The sequence below is a fragment of the Macrobrachium nipponense genome, chromosome 33 (genome assembly GCF_015104395.2).
Source record: "Macrobrachium nipponense isolate FS-2020 chromosome 33, ASM1510439v2, whole genome shotgun sequence".
Taxonomy (NCBI): Eukaryota; Metazoa; Arthropoda; class Malacostraca; order Decapoda; family Palaemonidae; genus Macrobrachium; species Macrobrachium nipponense.
In genome coordinates, this window is record NC_087219.1 from 12,055,522 (window position 1) to 12,072,933 (window position 17,412).

Here is a 17,412-nt window from a genome sequence, read left to right on the forward strand (position 1 = left end):
CTTCTTGCTGCTTGCCTTCGTCATCTTGGGAGCCATTGTCTTTAGTATTTGGGTAATAGTAATGTATAAGCACTATCACGGAAACACAACACGTGCGCAAATCACTAAGCAAATTTGAGAGCGTATCACGGACAGATGCGTTCAATCTTACCGCCAGCGAGATATTGAAAGAGTTATGGTTTAAAAAGGGTCAAGGGATGCGTAGGAGGAAGTCACGTGACCCTCGCTAAGTTTTGGCCGAAAAAATGCATTCGCAGATCCCAGCTCATCCGATGTAAACAAAGCAGGCGTTAAGTTTTGGCCGAAAAAATGCGTTCGCAGATCCCACGCTCATCCGATGTAAACAAATCAGGCGGCCTCCCATGATGGAAATTCGCGCATTCGTATTCCAAGCGAAATTCGTATTGCAGAATGAGGGCGTCACTTCGTAAGTTAAAAAATTCGTATACTAATCGGTTCGTAACCCAAAGTATTACTGTACGTAATTATTTTTCGGAATTAGAACGTTCTTTTAAGTCCTGTATTATGATGTCACGACATCTTGACTTTCGTACCTATTGTACATGAATTGCTATACTCAACTTTTTTGCAGAACAGTTTACCAGTTATTCATGCAGATTGTTATCAGCTATTCATGTAATTGTTATAATCGTAATGCGCATATATATCTTTATTATTTACTTTTTGGATATATGAAGATGTTTTACTACCGGATTACCGCTGTAGTGTGACGCAATCGCTTTCGGTCCCTGGGCCTCTGTCTGTTTTCGCACCATAAGAAATTAATGGGGCCGAATTTGCAATGACCAGAAAGTCATTAAAAGAGGAAAGTTAGCATTGTGGGGCATATGTTTTGATTGAGAAAAATACAAATTTATACAATAGCTAGCTCGTAAAAAATACTTGATTACAAAAAACTTGATTGACAACTAAGCAGCATACCTACTTTGGGTTTCAGAGACAGTGCAAGCACGTTTTTTGATAATATTTCTGTAACGAACACTCTTATCAGAACGATATTTTGCTATAGTGCATTACACCCAGTGCCGTAATTTATACGAACACACGTAAAAAGCTCCACCTACCCTCTCCCCAACCCCCTCCACAGCCACCCCTGTCCTTCTTCCTTCCTTCGCCTTCCTTTCTCTCTCTCTCTCTCTCTGTGGCCAATTAGTATGTGTTCACCCTCCAAACTGGGTATAAAACTTACACAAAACATGGAAATTGGTGAAACTAGCCTATGTATTGAAAGTATATATACATAAATATTAAAGCAATTTTATCATTATTGCATTACTATGACAACTAGAATTCATGGAAACAGTTTATAATAATGAAACGGCGTATGTGTGAAGCCTCCACTAATGTGGCAACGATGATTTTGCCATTCTTAGCATGCAAACATTAAAGGTTACATTTATTTCTGGCATACAGTTATTAAAAAAATCAAAATACTAATATAGACTTAAATCAATGAAAAGTGCTAGCAAAAAAAAAAAAATTATAATCCACTTATCCGTAGTCTGTTCCGCTATGGTTTTCGGCAGCCAGATGTACGACAAGGTTAGAAACATTGGATTGTATCTACTTCAGAAATATCTGTAATTTTCAGGGTAATTTGGTTGCAAAAAAGGGGTAATAGACATGAATTAAATAAACATTTTGAAATAACAAAGTAAAGTTGAACTAAATAATGAGTAAAGTAAACAATTAAGGGAATATAACTTTGCAGCGTCGTCGTCTGTTGCTTGTACCTGTGTTTGTGGAGTGAGCACTTAGGAACCAGGAACAGCAACGTGGTTCAAGTGCAATGTGGAGTGAATTAAGACCAAAATGTGTATAATAACAATCAAATAAGCACTGTGGAGTTTCAGTTGTGATGGCAGTAAGGATAAAAATGACATTGTTATGATACAATAAAGTTTCATACATACTTACCTGGCAGATATATACATAGCTATAGACTCCGTCGTTCCCGACAGAATTTCAAATTTCGCGGCACTCGCTACAGGTAGGTCAGGTGATCTACCGCCCTGCTCTGGGTGGCAGGACTAGGAACTATTCCCGTTTTCTGATCAGATTCTCTCTTCCACCTGTCTCCTGCGGGGAGGCTGGGTGGGTCTTCAATTGTATATATCTGCGCCAGGTAAGTATGTATGAAACTTTATTGTATCATAACAATGTCATTTTCAAACATTCAACTTACCTGTCAGATATATACATAGCTGATTGACACCCTTTGGTGGAGGGCAAGAGACAGCTAACTAACTGACTAGACAGGTAAACAACATATGTTGTAGGTATAAATAAACCTTAGTTCCTACCTTCTTAGATGGAAGACTTCGTGGCTACTGCCCAGGAGTCTGCTTCATCTCAAGAGCCTTAGCGAGATAGTGATCTGTGGCCAAGAGTTCTTGTGGATCTGTCGATGGGGTCTCTTCCACTTACTCGACAGAACCTAACTGGCGTTTGTCAATGGGAGCACATCCGCTTATATGACAACACGCATTTATTTAAGGAGCACACAACCAATCCCGATCACCCGATCCTAACCCGTGTTAGTTCTAAGATTGCCTAGAGTTATCCCCAAACTCTTAGCAAACAACCACAAACTCGAAACTCATACATACAAAAATAACAAATTTTTTGTACCCCTCTAATAGTCAGATGTCACTCGATTTTCAAATGAAGCGAAGTGAAGGCCGCTTGTGCGACAACTGACACTCCCATACACCGAAAACACGAGAACACATCCGACAAGAGGGTTACGTACACAATTTAAGGATTGGTGCTTTCTCCTTTACCCAGAACCGTCTGTGCTGACACAAACGGACCTAAAGAAAAACATTTATCATACGTAACTCGCACGTCTTTTAAATAATGGGATGCAAACACAGAGTTGCATCTCCAATAAGTTGCGTCCAAAATGTTCTTGAGTGACATATTTCTTTGGAACGCCACAGAAGTTGCGATTGCCCTAACTTCGTGGGCTCTCACTCTTAAAAGATTAAGAGAATCATCTGGACAATTCTTATGAGCTTCTGTGATAACACTTCTAACAAAGAAGGCTAAGGCGTTCTTGGACATTGCTCTCTTGGGGTCTTTCACTGAGCACCAAAGACCTTTTTGCGAACCCCCCAACTGCTTCTTCCTGTCCAGATAAAATTTTAGAGCTCTAACTGGGCAAAGGGATCTTTCTGCCTCTCTGCCCACCAAACTAGAAAGTCCTTTCACTTCGAAGCTCCTGGGCCAGGGATTCGAAGGGTTTTCATTTTTGGCAAGAAAAAGGGACTGAAATGAACAGATTGCAGAGTCTCCTTTGAAGCCAACTCTTGATTCAAGGGCGTGCAACTCACTGACTCTTTTTGCCGTTGCAAGAGACATCAGAAACAAACACTTCCTAGTGATGTTACGAAACGAAGCAGTGTGAAGTGGTTCGAATTCCTCTGATGACAGAAATTTAAGAACCACATCTAAGTTCCAGCTTGGAACCTTAGGTTCAAGTGATTTTGATGTTTCGAAGGAACGAATGAGGTCGTGCAAATCCTTATCATTCGTTAGATCTAATCCCCTGTTTCTAAAGACTGCTGAAAGCATACTCCTGTACCCCTTAATAGTCGGTACCGAGAGATGCGACTTTTGTCTAAGAAACAGAAGGAAATCTGCAATTTCGGTCACAGAGGTACTGGAAGAGGACAGCTTCTTCGACCTACACCAGTTTCTGAAAACTTCCCACTTCGATTGGTACACTCGCCTAGTAGATGATCTGCGGGCTCTAGCAATTGCGTTTGCTGCCTGGCGAGAAAACCCTCTCGCTCTGACAAGTCTTTCGATAGTCGAAAGGCAGTCAGAGCAAGAGCGGGTAGATTTTGATGGTACCTCTCGAAGTGGGGTTGTTTGAGCAGATCTATTCTGTTTGGAAGAGATCTGGGGAAGTCCACCGTCCATTCCATCACCTCTGTGAACCAAATTTGAGCTGGCCAATACGGAGCAATCAGAGTCATCTTGGTTCCTTCGGATGCCACGAATTTTCTGACTACTTCCCCCAGTATCTTGAACGGGGGAAAAGCGTAAACGTCTATCCCTGACCAGTCCAGGAGAAAGGCGTCTGTTGCATAAGCCCGGGGATCTTCCACCAGGCACAAAATGTTTCTATCCTCTTGGAGAGGAATGTGGCGAAAAGATCTATTTGAGGCTTCCCCCAAAGGAGCCAAAGGCTCTGACAGACTTCTGAGTGGAGTGTCCATTCTGTGGGAAGGACCTGGAACCTCCTGCTCAATCTGTCCGCTCTCACATTCCTCTCCCCTTGGACAAACCTTGTTAGAAGAACTACCTTCCTTTGGTTCGCCCAAATCAGTAGATCTCTTGCCAGCTCGTACAGAGCAAAAGAGTGCGTCCCTCCTTGTTTCTTGACATAAGCCAGAGCTGTCGTATTGTCTGAATTTTATCGTACGGACTTGCCTCTGACTATTGTGTTCGAAGCTCTTTAGCGCCAGGTGAATTGCTAAGAGCTCCTTGCAATTTATGTGCCATGACACCTGTTCTGCCGACCAGGTGCCTGACACTTCTTTGGATCCCAATGTTGCCCCCCAGCCCGACTCCGAGGCGTCTGAAAACAATGTCAGGCTTGGGTTCCGTACTTGCAGGGACACTCCTTTGTTTTCCTTTAATGGAATCAACCACCACTTCAAATGATGTTTTATTTCTTCCGAGATTGGAAACGTGTCCGAGAGCTGACCTGTCTTCCAACTCCAACTTCTTCTTAGGAAGAACTGAAGCGGTCGAAGATGTAATCTTCCTAGGAGAAAGAACTGTTCGAGCGAGGAAAGGGTTCCCAGAAGGCTCAGCCATTCCCTCGCTGAAGTGCGCTCTTTCCCTAGAAAGTTCGATACTGTGGCACAGCCTTTCTTTATTCTCTCTTGAGATGGAAAAACTCGAAAACCCCGAGAATCCATCTGAATCCCCAGATAAACCACGTTCTGGCTGGGGATCATCTGAGACTTCTCGAGGTTCACGATCAATCCCAATGATTTTGTCAATTCCAGTGTTGTTGACAGGTCCTCCAAACACTGCTTTTGCGACCTGGCTCTGATGAGCCAGTCGTCCAGGTACAGGGAGACGTTTATCCCTTTCAAATGTAAGTGTCTTGCTACATTTTTCATCACGTCTGTGAAGACTTGAGGAGCCGTGGACAGGCCGAAACACAGGGCCCTGAAACTGATAGATTCTTCCTTCGAACATAAATCGAAGGTACTTTCCTCGACGAAATGGTGGATCGGGATGTGGAAGTATGCGTCCTGAAGGTCTAGGGACGCCATCCAATCCCCTTGCCGCAGTGCTGCAAGGACTGAAGCAGACGTTCCATGCTGAACTTCTGTTGTTCGACGAATTTGTTCAGCGCACTTACGTCCAGTACCGGTCTCCATCCCCCGAGGCTTTTGCTACAAGAAACAAGCGATTGTAAAACCCCGGGGAGTTGCAATCCAGCACTAGCTCTATTGCTCTTTTGTCCCACATCTGTTCCACCATCTGACGAAGAGTATCCATCGAACAGGGTCCCTGTATCTGGCGGACAATTCCTCGGTGATGTTGTCAAGGGAGGAATGTCCTTGAATGGGATGCGATACCCCTTCTTGATAATCGACATCGTCCAAGGATTCGCTCCTATGTCTTCCCAGGCTTTCGCAAAAGAATGTAACCTGGCTCCTACGGGTGTCTGGAGGACAGAATTCTCACTTCCCTTTCTTAAAGGGACGGAAGGAAGACCTGCCCCTCTTTTCGGTTGACTTCCTTCCGGCGATCGATCTAGTTGGAAGACCTCCTCGAAAGGGCTGCTGCTGAGCTGGGCGAGCCACTTTCTTTTCCTCACTAGCCACAGGCCTATTCTTGTTGAGGATTGTCTAAGGAGATCCTGGGTGGCCTTTTCAGTCAGAGAATGCGCGATATCCTTCACCAACTGCGAGGGAAAAAGGTGTTCAGAGAGAGGCGCAAACAATAAGGCGGCTCTCTGCGAAGGAGAGACGGCCTTCGTGAGGAAAGCACTGTGAACCGCCCTCTTCTTTAAAACTCCTGCACCAAAGAGGGAGCATACCTCAGCCGATCCATCCTGCACAGCCTTATCAATGCAGGCGAGGATGCAATTTAGGGTTTCTGGGTCGAGTTGTTCCTTTTCCTGAGATTTCTTGGCCAGAACCCCAAGGGACCAATCTAAGAAGTTAAAAACTTCTAAAGTGTGAAAAAGTCCCTTGAGGAGTGGTCCGTTTCCGGAAAGCCCCATTTGTTTACCTTCGCTGCATTCAAAAAGGGGGGGCGTGGGCCTTCTCGGGACGGAAAATCCACCCAAACAACTCGAGAAGTCTGATTCAGCTGAAACGGACAGAGACAATCCATATTCTCTCCCGTTTCGTACCAAATGCCTCTCCTCCTGTAAGTTTAGCGGGAGGCATACAAAAGACCGTCCTTCCTAACTCCTTCTTCTTCTTGAACCAGGAGTCAAGAGATTGTAGAGCCCTCCTCATAGATATAGCAGGCTTCATTTTAAGGAAAGAGGAAGACTTGTGTGTTTTCGTGCTCGAAAACTGAGAGCGTGGAGAAGGGGGAGCAGCTGGCGTCAAAGAGTCTCCATATTCCTCCAATAGAAGGGACGAAAGAACTTTATAATTAGAAGATCCTTCCTTCATTTCGTCCTCCGAGGCATCTTCTGGGTTGATAGGCTCGGAAGGAGAAGGCTCCCTTCTTTCTTCTGACTCTTCTCTTACTCTCTTACGAGTGTCAGGCTCTTCATACGAGGAATGCGCCTGGTGTACAGCAGGAGTATCTCGCCTGGGAGGAGTAACGTGTTTGGAATACTCCTGGCGCTTGGCAGGCGCAGAGCGCCTCGAATACTCCTGGCTTCTAGTAGGCGCATTTTGTTCAGAATACTCCTGGCGCGTGGTAGGAGTATTAAGTTCAGAATACTCCTGGCGCCTGGGAGGAGTATAAGCTTCGGAATACTCCTGGCGCCTGGGAGGAGTATAAGCTTCGGAATACTCCTGGCGCCTGGGAGGAGTATTAAGTCCAGAGTACTCCTGGCGCCTGGGAGGAGTATAAGCTTCGGAATACTCCTGGCGCCTGGGAGGAGTATTCAGTTCAGAATACTCTTGGCGCCTGGGAGGAGAATCTAGGCCCGACGACTCCTGGCGCCTGGTAGGAGCACGTCGTTCCAAATACTCCTGATCCTTAGAATGCGTCTGATGTTTAGTAGGAGTATTGATTCCGGTAGGCGCTTTCCGTCTCACAAGCGCTCTACTCCTAACAGGATCTTCCTCTTCAGCTAACTCTTGGCGCTTGATTGAAGATCTTGAATGTTGTACTGGCTCGTTGCGCCTACTCGGAGCCTGGCTTCTGGTTGGCGCACTACTCTTGACAGGAGTAACTTCCTTTCTTACTTCTCTCCTGTCTAACGCATTGCTCCCCCCAGAGATGGCCGCTTGTGCGACAACTCCCCTGAAGGGTGCGTCGCGCCCGACAGGAGATCGGTATTTAGATCTTTTAATAGGAAGCCTATCATCCTTCTTACGAGTAGGCTCCTTATAAAGAGTTCCTACTAACGAGGCTAATTGCTCTTGCATATTCATCAATATTCTCCTGGTTGAGGAGTCTTTCGAACCAGGAGAGGGAGATCTGGAAGGCGCTCTAGGATCCCTTCCAGACCCAGAGTCTGAATGTATTCTCGCCTTCTTAATTACCGAAGGCGCTCCTTCTTCAGAGAAGCGTTCGGGACTCGAATTGAGTTCATGCTCTTTCATACTCCTCTTCAGCGGACGGGAAAGTTTCGACTCCTTCCATCCTCTTCTCGGAGAAGGCGAACTAGACGAAGAAAAGCACTCTCGAAGGACGCTTTTCCTATAGCGGTCCTTGGCATTATTTGATATGCTCGATTCTGCCGAAGGGACGCCTGATCGTTGGGGATTCTCCACAACCCCCGTACGGCTTTCGACATTCCTTTCTCCTCCGGGCCAGGGAGCTTGGAAGAGGTCTAGGCCTGGGAGCGTCGCAGAGACGACCAGACGCCCCCTCCACTACACTGGGGACACTAATATCACTAGCGAAACCACATTCACTTTCCTTACCTTCCAATGCTGCGACCTTTTCCTGCATTTTCTGAAGGGAAGCTCTAAGTTCTGCTATTTCCGAAGCAGAACTAGAGGGATTAGCAATTTGTGAACGGGCTGAAACAGAATGGGCATGATTATCAGAGGAAGAAGCTACAGAACTAGATAGTAAATCAAGAGAAGCAGACATTCTGCGGGTTTTATAAGCCGCCTTTTCCTCTCTCTATCTTTCTCTAACTTCTTCAAGTAAGAAGTTAGATTCTTCCACTCTTGTGCACTCAATTTCTCACACTCGTCACACGTATTCTCAAATCGAGCATTCAGCCATTCTACACCCACTACAAGTAGTGTGAGGATCTACCGAAGCTTTCGGAATCCTCACCTTACAGCCCTCATTCACACACACTCTGAAACTAACACTAGAGTCAGACATATTCACGAATTCCAAAAACCAAGTCCAAAAAACAGTCCACGATAGCGAATGCCAAACAACGATCCAAGTACGTCACCAAAATATCAGCGAGAGATGATCAAAAGCTTTGCGAAAAACGAATTCTAGTCAGGAGGAAGTAACAACAATGTGATACCGCCGGCGACAGAGAGAATCTGATTAGAAAACGGGAATAGTTCCTAGTCCTGCCACCCAGAGCAGGGCGGTAGATCACCTGACCTACCTGTAGCGAGTGCCGCGAAATTTGAAATTCTGTCGGGAACGACGGAGTCTATAGCTATGTATATATCTGACAGGTAAGTTGAATGTATGAAACCACCGATTACAAGGTAAAAATGAATTCAGTTCAAACCATGACTCCGGGAATAACAAGTTTCATACTTTCACTAATATAGGCAACAAAATGTTGAGTAAGATCAATAAACGTTACATATATACACTAACATTGTTCAAATGAGTGCTGGGAAGGCTGGGAAAGATGGTGTCCATCCGTGACCAGACCCGTCCAGCCACATGATCGCCACCATATTGGATTTCAAAACTGCCTTGAAAACATATTTTACGAAGAGCGTCACATGCTTATTTTAGTTCGTATGGGGCTTTCATATATCACATTATGTTGACGAAACTTCAATCTTTTGAATGGTATGCTTAGAGTTGTAATTGTATTCTTGTTTCACCAATTAAATATCAAGTGAATAAGACCCGGCCAGCGTAATGATGGTGGATCGTCCGTGATTGTTTACCCTAGCCAAAAATCATCAAAATATTACTAATGCCAATTCAAATCTTTATCAGAACACGGCATGAAGAATTCTGACCTGAACATAAGCATTCCAGCCCCATCTGGTGGGAAACAGGTGATTATAGAGACAGTCCTAGTAGGGGGAAAAAACCACCAGCGACTACCAACCCTTATCACGGTTTTCAGGTCTTATTCACTCAATATTTAAATGGTGAAACAAGAATACAATTACAACTTCAAGCATACCATTCAAAAGATTGAAGTTTCGTCAACATAATGTGATATATGAAAGCCCCATACGAACTAAAATAAGCATGTGACGCTCTTCGTAAAATATGTTTTCAAGGCAGTTTTGAAATCCAATATGGCGGCTACTGTGGGATGTACAGGTTTTGATCAGTGACGAAAATCATCTTTCCCAGCCTTCCCAGCAATCATTTGAACAATGTTAGCGTATGTATGTAACGTTTATTGATCTTACTCAAGATTGCAGTTGTAATCAGCACAATAAAACAACATTTTGCTGCCTATATTACTGAAAAAGTATGAAACTTTTTATTCCCGGGGTCATGGTTTGAACTGAATTCATTTCTTACCTTGTAATCGGTGGTTTTTATCCTTACTGCCATCACAACTGAAAATCCACAGTACTTATTTGATTGTTATTATACACATTTTGGTCTCAGTTCACTCCACATTGCACTTTAAACCAGTTTTGTTCCTGGTTCCTAAGCGCGCGCCACAAACACAGTTACGAACAGCAGACGATGAAACTGCAAAGTTTTATTCCCTAAATTGTTTACTTTACTCGTTATTTAGTTCAAATTTACTTTGTTATTAAAAATTTTTAATTTAATTCATGTATATTATCCCTTTTTTACAACCAAAATACTCCGAAAAATTACAGATATTTCTGAAGTAGATACAATCAAATGTTTCTAACATTTTCGTACATCTGGCTGCCAAAAACCATAGAGGACGACTACGGATAAGTGAATTATTATACATTTTTTTTTTTTTAATTTTTGCTAGCACTTTTCATTGAGTTTCAGTCTATATTAGTATTTTGAATTTCTTTAATAACCGTATGCCAGAAATAAATGTAACCTTTAATGTTTGCATGCTAAGAATGGCAAAATCATCGTTGCCACATTAGTGGAGGCTTCACACATACGCCGTTTCATTATTATAACTGTTTCCATGAATTCTAATTGTCATAGTAATGCAATAATGATAAAATTGCTTTAAATATTTATGTATATATACTTCCAATACATAGCCTAATTTCACCAATTTCAACGTTTTGTGTGAAGTCTTATACCCAGTTTGGAGGGTCAACACATACCGAATGGCAACAGAGAGAGAGAGAGAGAGAGAGAGAGAGAGAAAGGAAGGCGAAGGAACGAAGAAGGAAAGGGGTGGCAGTGGAGGGAGGGGGAGAGGGTAGGTGGAGCTTTATACGCGTGTTCGTATCCATTTCTGCATAATGGAGTTTATGTCTCTTGGTACAAGGACAAGTGTCGTTATTCTTTACGATTAGTGATTCACGATACCCTTATAAATTACGGCACTGGGTGTAATGCACTATAGCAAAATCTCATTCTGATACGAGTGTTCGTTACAGAAATAGGTATTGCCCAAAAACGTGCTTGCACTGTCTCTGAAACCCATAGTAGGTATGCTGCTTAGTTGTCAATCAAGTTTTTTGTAATCAAGTATTTTTTACAAGCTAGCTATTGAATAAATTTGTATTTTTCTCAATCAAAACATATGCCCCTCAATGCTAACTTTCCTCTTTTAACGACTTTCTGGTCATTGCAAATTCGGCCCCATAATTTCTTATGGAGAGAAAACAGAGGTGCAGGGACCGAAAAACGATTGCGTCACACTACGGCGATAATCCGGCAGTAAAACATCTTATATCCAAAAAGTACATAATAAAGATATATATGCGCATTACGATTATACCAATTACATGAAAAGCTGATAATCTGCATGAATAACTGGTAAACTGTTCTGCAAGAAAGTTGAGTAAAGCAATTATTTACAATAGGTACGAAAGTCAAGATGTCGTGACGTCGTAATACTGGACTTAAAAGAACATTCTAATTCCAAAAAATAATTACTTAAATTTGAGTCAGAATCGAGTTACTTTTTCAATAACGAATATTTTCAAATTAATCATCATAAATATGTAAAATATTGATGTTTTACTATTTATTTAAAAAATTATCGAAGTGCACTCTTCGTCGTCTTCTACAAAACAGTTGTTTACTCGGTGAGGAAAATTTTGTTTTCGATTGTTGTGATGAAAGTGCCCCAGCGTCTGTGGGTACAAGTGGTGTGGATTTATCACAGGAAATGGTTAGTTTATTGACACAAGCGACTCCGTAAACATCGAGATGGCGTCAATCTTCTAAATATTCGAGTTGTAAGTAAAAATGTTGAAGCGCGTTTGGTGAGATTTGCACTACGTTTGACACCGTTTTCAGTACCCGCCCCCCTCTGTTTAAATCTTAAAATCTGGCCTTAATTTCTAAATTTGGAGAAAATACTTACTTCGAAAGGAGAGTAGAGGTCTTTAGCTCCGTTTCTCACCAACAACAAGTCGCGACTAATGCCCATCTCCGATGTCAGGACGCGTTATAATGTACTTTTTTTGGGATTGTTCAGGCTGATCGTACATGGTCCACTCTGTACCCTGCGGTTTTTTACCCTATAGAGACAGTCCTAGTATTAGGTAGGGTAAAACACCACGGCAGGCCAAACAGGCCACCTACAATCAACGCTTGCCACCCTCCAAAAAAGTACATTATAACGCGTCCTGACACCAGAGATGGGCATCAGTCGCGACTTGTTGTTGGTGAGAAACGGAGCTAAAGACCTCTACTCTCCTTTCGAAGTAAGTATTTTCTCCAAAGTTAGAAATTAAGGCCAGATTTTAAGATTTAAACAGAGGGTACTGAAAACGGTCTCTAACGTAGTGCAAATCTCACCAAAACGCGTTCAACATTTTTACTTACAACTCGAGGTATTTAGAAGATTGACGCCATCTTGATGTTTACGGAGTCGCTTGTGTCAATAAACTAACCATTTCCTGTGATAAATCCGCACACCACTTGTGCCCACAGACGCTGGGGCACTTTTATCACAACAAACGGAAAACTTTCCTCACCGAGTAAATAACTGTTTTGTAGAAGAAGACGACGAAGCGTGCACTTCGATAATTTTTTTAAATAAATAGTAAAACATCAATATTTACATATTTAGATGATTAATTTGAAAATATTCGTTATTGAAAAAGTAACTCGATTCTGACTCAAATTTAAGTAATTATTTTTTGAATTCGAACGTTCTTTCAAGTCCTGTATTATGACGTCACGACATCTTGACTTTCGTACCTATTGTAAATAATTGCTTTACTCAACTTTCTTGCAGAACAGTTTACCAGTTATTCATGCAGATTATCAGCTCTTCATGTAATTGGTATAATCGTAATGCGCATATATATCTTCATTATTTACTTTTTGGATATATGAAGATGTTTTACTGCCGGATTATCGCCGTAGTGTGACGCAATCGTTTTCGGTCGATGCGCCTCTGTTTTCACACCATAAGAAAATTATGGGGCCGAATTGTCAATGACCAGAAAGTCGTTAAAAGAGAAAGTTAGCATTGAGGTGCATATGTTTTGATTGAGAAAAAATACAATTTTATTCAATAGCTTTTTTGTAAAAAATACTTGATTACAAAAAACTTGATGGACAACTAAGCAGCATACCTACTATGGGTTTCAGAGACAGTGCAAGCACGTTTTTGGGCAATACCTATTTCTGTAACGAACACTCGTATCAGAACGAGATTTTGTATAGTGCATTACACCCAGTGCCGTAATTTATAAGGGTATCGTGAATCACTAATCGTAAAGAATAACGACACTTGTCCTTGTACCAAGAGACAAAAACTCCATTATGCAGAAATGGATACGAACACGTGTATAAAGCTCCACCTACCCTCTCCCCTCCCCCCCCCTCCACCGCCACCCCTTTCCTTCGTTCCTTCGCCTTCCTTTCTCTCTCTCTCTCTCTCTCTGTTGCCATTCGGTATGTGTTGACCCTCCAAACTGGGTATAAGACTACACACAAAACGTTGAAATTGGTGAAATTAGGCTATGTATTGGAAGTATATATACATAATTATTAAAGCAATTTTATCATTATTGCATTACTATGACAAATAGAATTCATGGAAACTGTTTATAATAATGAAACAGCATATGTGTGAAGCCTCCACTAATGTGGCAACGATGATTTTGCCATTCTTAGCATGCAAACATTAAAGCATGCAAACATTAAAGGTTACATTTATTTCTGGCATACGGTTATTAAAGAAATTCAAAATACTAATATAGACTGAAATCTATTAAAAGTGCTAGCAAAAACAAAAAAGCAAAAAAAAAAAAAAAATATGTATATAATTCACTTCTCCGTAGTCGTTCCTCTATGCACTTATCCATGGTCGTTCCTCTGTGGTTTTTGGCAGCCAGATGTACGAAAACATTAGAAACATTTGATTGTATCTACTTCAGAAATATCTGTAATTTTTCGGAGTATTTTGTTTGCAAAAAAGGGATAATATACATGAATTAAATTAAAACGTTTAAATAACAAAGTAAATTTAAACTAAATAACGAGTAAAGAAAACAATTTAGGGAATAAAACTTTGCAGTTTCGTCGTCTGCTGTTCGTAACTGTGTTTGTGGCGTGCGCGCTTAGGAACCAGCAACAGTAACGGGTTTAAAGTGCAATGTGGAGTGAACTGAGACCAAAATGTGTATAATAACAATCAAATAAGCACTGTGGAGTTTCAGTTGTGATGGCAGTAAGGATAAAAACCGCCGATTACAAGGTAAGAATGAATTCAGTTCAAACCATAACCCCGGGAATAACAAGTTTCATACTTTCACTAATATAGGCAACAAAATGTTGTTTTATTGTGCTGACTACAACTGCAATCTTGAGTAAGATCAATAAACGTTACATATATACGCTAACATTGCCGTCACTGATCAGAACCTTCCATGCAAAACGTAGCCGCCATATTGGAATTCAAAACTGCCTTGAAAACATATTTTACGAAGAGCTCACATGCTTATTTTAGTTCGTATGGGGCTTTCATATATCACATTATGTTGACGAAACTTTAATCTTTTAAATGGTATGCTTAGAGTTGCAATTGTATTCTTGTTTCACCAATTAAATATCGAGTGAATAAGACCCGTCCACCGTGGTGAGGGTTGGCCTTCCGTGGTGTTTTACCCTAGTCAATCATATTGTGATTTATTTTAATGCAGAATGCACCTAATGGCACAAAGATAAAACTAGCTTTAACAGTAGGTAAGATTCATTACAAATACTGTCAAACTGAACATGAAAGACGGTAAAGGGAGAGTGTAGAATGACGGGTACTGGTTCCTTAGACGCCTACCTAACCTTTCCTAGAAAGTCATGTCCTAACCTACCCAGACCTTACCTTGATAACCTCCCTTAGGGCGCTGACCGAGGGGGCTTCGCTCCTCCTGGATATCTTCACCCTAAAGTAATACTAAACATCGGAAATATTGAACTAGAGACGGATCAAACACGATCATTTGCCTAGCTACCTACCTACTTCCCATCAGTCTAAACTAACCTTCCTTAGCCCAAACTTTCTACATAAAACGGCTAAACCAAGCTAGACTATGATAGTCTGGTGAGTTATTACCTGAAACAACAAATTAGTCTTCTTACCTTAAAAGTGAGGCTTGAGCAACGATAATAATGAACTAATTTAAGTTTGCTTTGAAAGCCAGAGACGGTAAACAACAGAGCGTGTGTTTACGTTGGCGAACAGCTGATGCTGTCGAAGACTTCTTCTTCTTGAATTTGAGCATCTTACGTCACTCGTCCAAGTTTTTTTGGAAGTTCGAAGTTTTGGGGGGAAATTATTGGGGTTTTCTTAGTTTTCGAGAGTGTTAATAATAACATATAACTTTTTTAAGTGTTTAATTAAGCGTAGGTAAGAAATAATAATGATTCTGCGTCTCGATTAAAGTGTCTTACGTCACTTGCACGAGTTATTTGGATTAACAGTGTTTCTGTAATTTTAAAAAAGTTTTCTAGAGATTTTGAAAATTATTTTTGTTTCATAGGTGAATAACAGTATACGGGTAATGTTGGCGATAATTCTGTTTCGTGAGCCGAACGTATTACGTCACTTCCCAAAGTATTTTTTTCCAAATACAGTTTTTCTTGGTAATTTTTTAGTTTTTTTTCTAGCTTTTTTGGAAATAACTGGGATTTTTTTTCTTCGGAAGTCTTTAAGAGCCTTTTGAAGGAAAGTTCTATACTCCTGAAACGGTAATTGTACATTCTCTGAAATGAGATCATATATTCTTAAAAGGGGCGGTCTTATATTCTTATATGGAATATTGAGTATTCCTAAAGTATAGGATCTAATATTACTGGAGGTAAGATCTTACGTTCATAAGAGGGATGATCATATATTCTTTGAAGGAAGACGTTACATTCCTAAAAGGGGAGATGATATATTACCAATAGAATGTCTTGTATTCATAAATAAGAGATCACATATCCCCATTCATAAAAGAAGGGTGATCATATATTCTTTGAAGAAAGATCTTATTTTCCTGAAAAGGCTGATGGTATATCTCTGAAAGATCTCATGTTCCTGGAAGGGGAGATCGTTTATATATTCCATGAAGGAATTTTGTAATATTCTTGAAATGATAGATCATATACTCCTGGATGGAAGATCTTGCATTCATGAAAGGCCATATTCTTATATTCCTCTAGCGATGATCGTGTAAGGACAACGCTTTATCTGCAAATTCATTGTACATATTCCTACAATCGCGTTGTTCTTACTTCCATCCTAGAGAGCGTTCAGCGGGCTTCCCGCCAATGTATATATCATGTAGCATCATGTTTTGTATGCTTTTATATTTATAATTATATGCATCCTAAGAAACACAAATAGGCTGTCGCCGCCCCATTTTCACTCTCACGCTGTATATATGAATTTCCTTTACCTATAATAATGTATTATACGGTCTGCTCTACGAGCAAGAGCCAGTGCTGGCACAAGGCCAGCTTAATCTAAAACAACAACATAATAATGTCAGTACACTTCTACCTGCCTCTTTGTTCACACCCTCACAATCGTATACTTTGTCTTCCTCTTTGCAAAGCGGCAGATCATATACCCTCAAAGAAGGTTCATCAACAGCACGTTATGTACCTCTTTTCCTTCATTTGTCCTACATTTTCTAGGTCTTCTAGTCCTTGCTGCCAACACTGCCGGATGGTACTCTTTTGTTTCCCTTCTCTCCACATGACCAAACTGCCTCACTCACACTGATTCGTTGCCTGTGTATCTCTGATTTTAAATATACTAATTAAACCTTTAATCAGTTTCTACAGCTTATTTCTACTGTCTCCTATTAACTTTGTGTGTTACAAACAAACTACTCCAATTTTAACTCTATTTTAATTTAAAAAGTTATTTTTTAATATTTGCTCCGTCATTCCAGGATTCATCCACTGCAGACAGCTTTTCGTAATGTAAGATTTTTTTTTTTTTCTTAAGATCCATTTGTGAATTAACCTTTCTCCCTGCATATTCTCATTATTCTTCCTAAAAGTCTAGCACATTTTCTCTCAAATATTCATATTATATGCGTCCTTTTTTTCTTTCATTCACCTTCGTCTTCATTACCTGTTTATACCTATGCATAATCATCGCATTATTATCCTTCACTAAACCTATTATATCGTTTTTCCATCGCACCTACTGTGTTTATCTTATCCCCAACTCCTTATTTAATAAACAAATTCATCTGAAGGGATCATTACTTTGCAGGAGCCCCGCCCACTTTTTTTTACGAGAATCTTCACTCATTTTGAAAAGAAGGAAGCGCATTTTCGTGAGAGAATCATTACTTTTATAGAACACCATCCGTTTCGCCGAGCACCATTACCTGGTAAGGTGTTATTACTCTTAGAGATAACTATTTCGTTGGGAGAGTCTCTTTCATCTTTTCAGAGATTCAGTGTTGTGAGATA

The 17,412-nt window shown here is 40.9% G+C and overlaps 1 protein-coding gene across 6 annotated transcripts in view; it reads right to left on the reverse strand.

The window, feature by feature from the left end:
- The window catches only part of LOC135202939 (zinc finger protein 568-like), a 29,335-nt gene extending 14,108 nt beyond the window's left edge, over positions 1-15,227 (reverse strand). For 4 of the 6 annotated variants that reach the window (XM_064232422.1, XM_064232420.1, XM_064232421.1 and 1 more), the window contains exon 1: positions 15,079-15,206. The gene's annotated coding sequence lies outside the window, so the exon portion shown is untranslated. Of the gene's footprint in view, positions 1-15,078 lie in introns of all 6 variants that reach the window. The other 2 variants (XM_064232418.1, XM_064232417.1) reach the window with 1 other exon arrangement.
- Between the last annotated feature and the right edge of the window lie 2,185 nt (positions 15,228-17,412).